Source organism: Chamaea fasciata, unplaced genomic scaffold (genome assembly GCF_029207755.1).
Source record: "Chamaea fasciata isolate MVZ Bird 193981 ecotype frontalis unplaced genomic scaffold, bChaFas1.0.hap1 SCAF_6, whole genome shotgun sequence".
NCBI lineage: Eukaryota > Metazoa > Chordata > Aves > Passeriformes > Sylviidae > Chamaea > Chamaea fasciata.
In genome coordinates, this window is record NW_027094091.1 from 3,447,727 (window position 1) to 3,458,103 (window position 10,377).

General features: G+C 40.1%; 1 long non-coding RNA gene across 1 annotated transcript; it reads left to right on the top strand.

The window, feature by feature from the left end:
• The first annotated feature begins 3,193 nt into the window (after positions 1 to 3,193).
• On the top strand, positions 3,194 to 7,833 carry LOC136290497 (uncharacterized). The gene is made up of 3 exons (XR_010721153.1): positions 3,194 to 3,486; positions 3,842 to 3,958; positions 6,963 to 7,833. It is a non-coding gene; the product is annotated as an uncharacterized lncRNA (long non-coding RNA).
• The last annotated feature ends 2,544 nt before the right edge of the window (positions 7,834 to 10,377 follow it).

Below are 10,377 nucleotides of genomic sequence, written 5' to 3' on the forward strand. Positions count from 1 at the left end.
AAAGAAAGAAAGGGGCTTTAGGAGAGGAAGAGAGCTACATGAGAGTATGTTCAAATAAAGCCTGGAGATTTAAGAAGAATTCCCATGTCTCTGTTCCCTAGTAAGGGTTTGCAGAGTGCAGGTGCTTTCGAACTCTGTTGTCCTGGTAGGGTGTCTATCAGTTCTAAATGTCAGAAACACAAACCTTCATGAGCACTTGTGGTGTGGTGTCACTCCTGCTCCTGATATTTGCCTTTACAGAACATAACCCCATTACTGACTATTTTTTAGGTCTGTGGTCTGGTCCTCCAGATCACAGCATGATTAAATTCTTTTTGAGGGATGCTATCAGTGTGCTCCGTCATGTCCTGTATTTTACAAGACATACTCTCTAGTTTATATGCTTTGACCAATTTCTACTCTCTGCATGAACAGTTTAATGCACAGATCTGCAAAGCTAAGTTTACACTAAAAGCCTCCTGAAAAGTCCCAGCTTTGCAGCTTCAGGGCAAAGATGCTTTTATTAAAAACAGCCAGCCTCTGAAGTCTGTAGGACACATGCATAAGTGTGTGTTGTGGAGTAACCAGTGAGACTGTTTCCTGGAACATGAGCCCTTGTTTATTGCCTTAGAGGGATAAGTTAGGTGATGTTTATACTGAAAAGCTGCACTGAACTTCCACTGGGTGCAAGTACATGGGCGTGCGTGGGTTTTCGCTGGGAAGAGACCTTGGTTCATGCTGTTTTCTGGAGCTCTGACGTTGCTTGTAGACTCTATTACTACTGTTTATTGAGGTTCAGAAAGTAGGAGGGTTGGTTTTTATATGCCATACTTTTGGTTTTATGGAAGGTTTTAGTGTTTCTGTTCTGCAGAGTAATCTGTTCTACCTTTAAAGAGCATGGCTTGTACTTGTGTGATTCCCTGCTCACTGCAGGGAAGTTGGACTAAATGACCTTTACAGGTCCCTTCCAACCCAAACTGTTCCATGATTACATGATTCCAGTCTAGCACATACCAAACATATCAGGAGCTGAGTGCTTAGAGTTGTGCATTTTGACATGGAGGGAGTTCAGATGGGTGAAAGGCTGGAAAAACTTCAAAGCCACCCTAAAGGGCATTCCCTATGCATTTCTATTTAAAATTACACTTGATTAATTTAAGCATCACTATACAGCAGAGACTGGATTCTTTGTCCTTTGGGATTCTTCGGGGTTTTTTTTGTTTATAACTTCGAAGTGGGAGTCTCTTTATACCACCATATCTCAGGTACTTATTATTTTATAGATGCTTGTAGCTTATCTGTAAAACTAAAAACCTTTTTGCCTGAAAGGAAAGCTCAGTTTTCTTCTAATTTTGCCAAACTTTTTTTTTTTATTATTTTTTTTTTTTTTTTTTGTTGTAGTAGTGTCAGAGAGGAGAATGCTTGAACTCCTGTTATAAGCAAACGTCATTTCTGGGGGAAACTGAACAGCTCGTCTAACTGAAATTTTGCTTACAGCATGGGACTTCAGCATTCTCTCACTTGATACAAAAACCCCATCACAGTTAGGATGAACACCTGGCTGCTCTCCTGCTGTCCTCAGGACAAGTGATCCACTGCCTTGAAGCTTTATTGTAGGTAAACAGCTGAATTTAACAGAACAGCAGTGATTTTAGCCTTTGCTCTAGCTTTGTGTGCCCCTAGCTCACAAAGGAAGAAAGGGAAGCCAATCACAATAAGTTTTCCTAAAGGTATTTCAATGAATAATTCAAAATCAACTAAAATTCAATTAATTAGACATAAATTCATATTGTTGCTTTTATTTTTAAAGTGTTATAAGACAGATTTGGCAATGGAATGGATTATAAAACTGGAGATAATGGAGAAGAGCTGAGGACTTCATATATCTAGCATGTATTCACACCAATACATGCTCCACCTGTTCCAGGCCAGCAGATCTTTAGTGGCAAATTCAGTTTAGAGGGTTTTTTAGCCTAATCCAATGGGTCAGGTACTAAGTATCAGAAAATTAAATTTGGCTCTTTGCCATGAGGGAGCCTCAAAATTTGTCTTAGATTTCTTATCTTGCAGCTCAGGGTTTAGTTGGAAAAGTAAGAGATGTTGTCCTTGGGGACAGTGAAATACTGCCTGCAACAGCATCCTTTTCAAAATCATTAAAAGCATTTGCTTTTCCTTTGGGGTTTGAAAACACCAACTTGTGGTGCTACCATAGTGTTAGAAAATGTAATGTCTTCTATTAAAAAAAAAGTTTGTTTTGGTTAATTACATTTTGCTTTATAATCAAAGGGAAGGTTTTAGACTGGTTAGAGCTAAGACCAACTCAGAGATAGCTGTACCCAGTGGAGGTTTATGCAAAGCTGCTCAAGGGGATGGGGAAACAGGTGGACATGAGAACTTAGTGCTTTTCATGGGCTCACTTTGCTCCTCACTGCAGGCTGATGAGGCTTTCCAGTGACTATACAGAGAGTGCAACAGCCACATTACTGAAAAAATTCATTTTGTTTCTCATTTTTAAGCAAAGTAACAGTGGGAGTCTATCTATACATCAACAATGAGGAAAATAAAATGACTGCTGCTCACCTACTAATCAAACAGCAGCACTTCTGTCCCTTTAAGAAGAGATTTTTTAATCTGGAAAGGTTCTCTGTGAGTGACCTCCTCAAGTCACTGTCTGAGGCAAGAATCTTGTGTATGTGCGCTTCCTTGTGAGCTGGAAGTCACTTTCAATCTGCCAACACATTTGCTTAGCTTTCGTTTTAGAGCAGAGCCAGCTGTTCTTCAGGGTCTCTGGGTTATCTGTACTCTTAAACTCTCCTTTCCGGCTAGAAAATAGGAGCAGTAGCTAGACTGTTTCCCATACTAAAAGTTTAACAACCTTGGGTATTATTACATTGCTGAGATATGTTCATGGTCATAGTTCAGTCCCTGTTGCCCTTACTGGAGGTTTCATCAGCTCCAAGTCCAGGCTCAGCTCTTGGAGCAAAGCTGGCTTGTGTCAGCCCTGACAGAGCCCATCTACCCTTTGCTTTTCAGAGGTGGTGGCACTCCACTGACAACTGGTTCTTCTGTCATGACCCCGATGAAAACCAGGGAAAAGTGGAAGGGATTCTGTTATCTGAAATTAATTAAGAGTTAACGAGGCTTGTTTGAAGCCAGCAAAGGGAGTCACAAAACAGCTAGTGATTAGAAGGGTTGTGAAAAGGGCTGTGCTGAGCCATTAATCAGACAAAGAACAAGGAACTGATTTAGGGATGTTTTCCCCTTCTGTTTTCTAAGTATGAAATTCATGCTTAGGATTAAACTAAACCATTTTAGAAGTGAGTTAGAACAGTTTTATGAAAGGTTAAAGATGCTAAATGGGAGACAGAGGAAACAAGAGGGAAACAAGTTTTATTCATCTTGGTCACCGGCCCTGGAGTTCACTCCATCTTCTGTTGAATGATGCATGAACCTGTGCTCCCTGCCTCCTGGAATGACAATTGCTCACACCAAGCCATCTTCTCCCAGGTGAATACACACATTTTCACTTGTTCTTCTCCTCTACTCTCAACACAGTGAGAAATCAAATACCATACCCCTGAGCTGGGGTTTAATGGAGGGTAATTTCTGCAGGCTTCTGTAGCCTGCTCTGTCATGTCCACCAGCAACAATGCTCGGGAATTTGAAGACAGAAATTAAAGCAAGAGTGTGATATAATATGCACAACGGGGCTGTTCACTAGATTCCAGAATCCTACTGGCAGAAGGATATCTAGCCCCAAGGGTGGGCGAACTTAGGTACAATGCAAGGGATTGGGTTTTGTTGGTTTGGGTATGGTGGGTTTTGTTTTTTTGTATTTATGTTTATTTTTTTTCCTCCCCAGATGTGACAGGTGGCTGAGTAAAATGAGGCCCCTGAAGTGTCTTCCCCACTCTCCCCCTGATTGCCCCAATATGGAGAGTAAATTATGAAAAAAAATGTTGAGAGAGGAATTTCTGAGGTAAAAATATTCGCCTAATGTCCAGATACTGAATAAAGGAATTTTCAGTTAGTGATGCTTATTTTTCCCTTTAATCAATGCCCTTTTCAAATGGGCAGAATCCTCCGATTAGGTCCTGTGTTTTTCATGTTTCTGAATTTAAAATATTTGTGGTTTTATTCCCCTTTCCAAGTGCTTAAATTATTTGAAGTAACTCCTTCTATAAACATTAGTATTGATACATTGATGTGCCTGATCATGCAATGAAAGTGGCTACAAAATCAGCAAAAGCAAACAGTTTTCTTTTTTTATGAATAAAAATACCGGAATATTTTGTCCAGTTCAGACAGAAATATTGTCTTCCCCTGTTTTACTGTGCTATTTTCACTGGTTCCATTGTTTGCAATTTCCTGCTGCATTGAAAAGATCCTAATATTTTAATAGGCAAGAAGAAGGTGAGTGAAGGATGCTAATGAAAGCCTTCGTTGGAAAATATGTGTATTATTATAGGCTTCCTGTGAATGAGAGTGTTCCAACAGGAGCCCTGGACCTGCCAGTCAGTGGTGCCAAGACCTCCCTTTCACTAGAACCTATTTTAATAATTTTCTTGGACTTGAAGTAATGAACTGAATATAATATTCAAGTAGTGTTGAGTATCATTCTTTTTTTTTGTAAATGACATTGCATTTTCACTTCTTTTTCCCCTTCTCAATGAAGCCTATTTTTGACTGCTATGCACTAAGCAGGCTCCCTTAGTGAGCCACAGAGTGACAGCATGCAAGTCCTCCAAGTGAAATGTGAAATGTTGATCAGAAATTATCTCTATGCAGCTTGTTTTTTTTCTCCTTACCACTCTTTACTGCCTTGTATTCAATTTTCACTGCCATGTTTATTTTGGCTGTCTCCATAACCCTGCTGTGGCCTCTGTCATCAGGATGGTATATTTTTTCCCTGCCTCGTGTATCTCCTCTGTTTACTTCACAGAACTGAACAAGACCAATGTTGATCTGAATGTCTATTCACAGCTATGTTTACTGGCAGTATTTTCCCATGACAAAATTTTTGTTTTTTTTTTTTTCTCTGGCTTTTAACCAGTTCCTAGTGCATAACAGGACTTAATTTTCTATCCACTTGCCCTGCTTTCCCCTCCCCAATTTTTTAAATAGTTCTGTCCAGAATTAGCTTTATATACATGGAAAATGCTTTTAGACATTTGAATAGTGTTTTCCATGAACTTAGGTTTCTAAGGAGGATCCACTGCACCCAGAAGAAGGAAAAATATATCCAGCCTAGGATATTTAAAGCAAACACTGTCAGTCTTGCCATGCCACATCACTGTCAGTAGACTTCTGGAGTTGCCTCCCGGAGTTGAGGATGAGGAAGACACTTCCCCAGAAGACCAGAGACATGCTCTTTCTAAACTGATAAAACTGCTTTAGTGAGTTGGGTGGTCTGAATTCCTTCCATTGTCAAGGATACCTACCTCTAAAGTTGGCCAAGTTAATTCTACCGAAAGGGTTGTCTTGTCTCTGAAATAGGGCTTGCTCCATGTGGTGAATCAGCCTCAACTTTTGGAGGAGAAAGCAAGGAAGCTCTGAACAAGTTGATGCAGCAGTTCTCGCTCTTGCTCTTATCTGATAGACCTGCAGTGCAGCAGGAAGCTACAGAGGTTTCATCTGCCTGGAGGCTGAGTGCCTTAGGGATTCTCTGTCATCTGGATCATTCAGCCTCGAAAAGGTTGCTCAGGAAAATTCTACTGAGTTGTCTTTTATGTTTTTGTGTACAGAGATACAATTGTTAGCCTCATTTACAAATATCAACTGTGACCTTATATCAACACATTTAGGGATTGAAGTGATATTCAGACACTAGCCTGCATTATGCAGAAGTATGCTGGAAAATGGAGAGAATAGAGGTGCTTTATTAGGTGAAATTTGTGGACTTTGTGTAGAGAACAGATCTTACAATGATGTGGCTGCCAATATATCTTATACCTGGATATGGCAGCAGCTTTCAGGAGAGAGAAATTTAGGCTGTGCAACACCCTGACTGAAAAGGAAAACAAACTTTGTGAGATCCAGGATCATGCCTTTAGTTTGCCAGGGCTGTGAATGTTTAACTAACAAGGAAAAATACCTTCCTTCTTTTGTGAACATTTTGAAAGGGTCTGGTTGTTACTGCATGAAGTAAAGGAAGTAAGTACATGGCTGTCTTTTTTTCCATCCCTTCCTTGATCACTCTTATCAAACAGCATTTGACATATGTGGGACTCAGCAAGAAAACTTGAGACATTGTTGGTTTTCTGCTGCTACCCATGGATCAGGGAAGTGGCACACCGACACTGAGTGACAGATGAGCTTGCCAATGGCAAAATGCAGCCGCTCACAGATGTGTAAAAATGAGACAGCAGCATAAGTGACCTGTTAGAAGAAAACACCAGGAATGTTTTGGAGTTATCTGATCTACGCAACTGGGATATTGGATGCTTGTCTTTTATGAGTTGTTTGCTTGGCCCAATGTACGGTTTTCTTGGTGATAAACATAACTGAACACCAGCTTTATACAGGTGCACTGCAAGTGTGTGACTAAATAGTCTATCATAACTGAAATAGTACTGAATGCTTATAGCATTTTTTTTAGGATAACCCACTGCTGTGGTTTTCATTGATTTATTTTTGAGAATCATAATGCATTCAGTTGTAATCTCATCTCATACACCTTGCATAATTGAACCATATAGTAGTAAGTTTCATGAAAATGGGAAAAACTTAAAATACTTTGCATAATATTATATTATCAGGTACTGGTTCATTTAAAGGCTGGTGAATTAAAGTGTGAATTTAGTTTTATATTCTAAGTGGTTATTAATACTTATGGCCTCTAGTAATAAAAGGCAAGTCTGTTTACAATTTAATGGACCCTAACCTACGACTCTCAAATGTCAGCCCCCAATGAATTTAGTATGATAGGTTCAGCCACTATTTTTTGACAATATGAAATCAAACCAAATATCTCATTCTCCTAGGGGAAAGAAAGGAGAAAGATTTGGACCAAAAGAAGTACGATCTGCCCTGTACTGAGGAACTGTACCTAATCAAGCAGCCCCCTCACAGGACTGCCATTGTCTTGTCCAGATTATATCCAGCAGTTGTGTCAGTGCTGTGTCTTCGCATTCCTAATTGTGGTGGTATTTGTATTTCTGCTTAAGTAGCCTTTGTGGACAGCTGGAAAGCAAAGGGAACCCTGTTTTTGCACCAGAAGACAACTTTCTGTGATCAGAGAACTGGACTGGCTCAAATAATTGCCTCCTTGGGGCATAAGTGCATCTATGGAAATAAGTTCATGGAGCTGGGGGAGAGAGAGGTTCTTTTAAGGCCCTGATGAATCAGCCATGGTTATGAGGAAATAGTTCTTCAGAATGCTGTTGGAGTGAAGCATAATGTTCTTCAACTTCTGGTATTTGTTATGTCCCAGTAAATATTCTGGTAAGGGCACAAGGCGTTTTTTAACAGCTCAATATCTCTTCCTGCTTTATTTCTCTGTTTTTTGAAATGGAGCTACTTATCATGTGAGTTAATTAATTTTTAAAGTCTTGGCCAGTTGTAGCTTCATATCTCACTTTGAAACTAAATTCCATTATAAAAGTGCTGTTTCAAACTTATGAGTCTGATTTTTTTTTAATCTCCCTTCCCTGCTCCTTTAAATGCCACAGCTGCTATATGGATTGCTTTTTTCTCTTCAGTTCTTAATGATGGTTTCTGAGACAAACATTATTTTTGAACAAAAAATAAGTCAAATCAAAGTGAAATGTGGCTTAATCTAATAATTCTATCTATTGCTAAATAAAAGAGGTTGCAACCTTTATTTCCGCGTTATCTGTACATGTCTTTCTTAAACTCTTGCCCAATTTCTGTTTGAAGAAAATAAATTCCAATTGAGCAAACTTGTTTATGAGTTTTTGAGGTTAAATATTTCTGGAGCCGCGTCTTGTTGACTTGAATGGGGTTTTTTGAACAGTGGCCTACTTGAAATAACATTTACTGTTGAGAACCATTCATCATCTGCCTTGGCGAATGAAAACACGCGTTGCGCTTTTGAGCGCGTCTCCGTCTGGTTGCTTGCATTTCCAACCTTCTTTTAAAACCGTGTTCAGATTCACCTCAGCATATAAGTGGGACAGTGGCATGTTCAAGGGTGACGTGCCATGACGCTGGGAGAAGCTCCATGGGAATGCTGCCTTCCGCCTGGGCTGAACTCCAGTTAGTTCATGGATAAGGTTATAGCCAGGGACAGCCACAGCCTTCAGCTGCTGCCTTCCCCCGCTCTGTTTGGAACTGTTTTCCCTCCTAAGATGGAAACTGCTTTGTTGAGATGCATTTCTCACACCCTGCAAGTGTTTTCCTTGTAGGAAAAAGTTTAAGATTCACCCCTTAAAGTAAAGAACCCAGAAACTTCGATACACTTCTGACGAGGATTGGCTCAGTGCCAAGGGAGAAACATCTATTGGACCTTGTCACTGTTCTTCAAACCCTGTACCTCCCTCTTTTGGTTGCAGGCCGAGTTATCCCTCCTAAAACATCCAGTATTTAGGAAGGAGCACAAAAGGATGTAAAGGCTTTTTGGAGTGTCTCGGCAAGGTGTCAGAGGTTTTCTCAGACACCTGAGCGTGGCTTTATCATTTTGTTTTCTGTAACGTTTGTTATTTTGGCATTTTTTTTCATTTTAAACCTTTTGATTTAAAAAACACCTCTGAGGAGCAGTCTCGCTCAAATTAATTACAGCCACTTCTGTGCAGAAGGCTGGACCCTCAGAGACTGATATATTAACACGTGACTTATTACACTCTGGACAGGTGTTAAGCTGTATCACTGCTGCACTGTTTTTCCAGAACTGAGCATTCTCAGAGCGCTGCTGTGACGCTGCTGGTGGCACTGCTGTGCTGTCACCTGGCACCAGAGCAGACAGCTCTCAGCTTGATTCGAGGTGAAGGCTCCTGCCTGCTCGAGGAAGAGGAGGAGAGGACTGGCCTTGTAGCTCCAGGCTGTTTATTGCACAGAGGCCAGTTATCCATAGTTAAATCTGGAGCTGCAGCAGTGCTTTCCTTAGGGCTGCCTTTAACTGCAGTGTCAAGTCTAAGGCAAGAAGGAGAAAGTACACTCTCTCACACCCTTGAATGAGATTTAACAGTGACTGGGATGTCCTAAAATTAGAAATGCCTCAGATTAAAGACAGATTTTGGGTGACAACTGGGTAGGTTTTTAGTATTTGAAGTAAACAAACAAATGTATTCAGCATTCCACTGTGTCCCTTGGTGTGCTGAACAACATTAATTGTAGCAGTGGATTTTAAACATTAGCACTTATTGAAATTGGCTTCTATAGTAGACCATCTGTAAGTCAGAAATACTTAGAAAGTTAAAGAAATATCAGTTGCTTGAAATGGGGAGCATTCTTGTGTAGAAAAGCCAACAGGAGAAAAGACAGTACTATTTTCTTTTTTGAGAATGGTCCCATCAGTCCATTACATCTGAATTGACTTGTTCAGTATCACATTTTTCTTCGACTCTGTTTTATAGTTTCGGTTTTGTTTGTTTTTCCTCCACTCACTCCCCCTCCTCCCCCCCCTCCCCCCCATTAATTTGTTTTAATTGTTTTTCTTTTCTTCCCTGGGCTGCTAACTGCTTTCCTAGTGTAGAAAAGCAGTGGAAATATATGTAAAGTCACTCACTAAGAAAGGTCTGTATCATTTCTCATTCAGCATTCTGAGAACTGGGCTGTGGGAACCTGAAATTTCTGCTTTATGATTCTGTTGTAATGCGAAAATTTGAAAGTCAACAACAGATGCAAAATCTCACAGAGGTATTTCAGCCGACTTCTGCCTTTTGGAAGCATTTGAGTCTAGTCCAGATGTTAAATGGGGAGAATACAATGATGGAAACTTCATCTTATTGAGATGGAACAGGTCTAAATGCCATTTGGACTCTACCAGACTACTAAAAGTAGCAGCAGGTGCCTCCTATTTGTGTTTTAAAGTAAAAGGGTCGTGGCTGAGTTGTCTGAAGGGTCTGGTTATCTTTGTGTAGTTATATTAGAGCCCTGTTCTGGCTCTGGGTCCTGTTCTGCCTGGTTCCTGGATCAGAGCAGTTATGAGCCCAGGGCAGGGTCCAAGACAAAATGTAATCACTGGAAGAGCTGAGGGAGTCATAAAAAGTAGAATGACACAGAACACGGTCTTGAGGGTCCTAGACTTGGCCTGAAGTTTTAAGAAATACTAATTTTACATATCGACACTTGTTGCTTAATTGTTATGGATTAAAAAAGAGTATTCTAAAATAAAATATTCCTTAGTGGTCTTCTTTGGATTAATTGTTTATAAATTACAGAAGCGTCCTAAGGAGTCTCAAAGGAGTTCTAGATTTATGACAAGTTTTGAAATGTCTT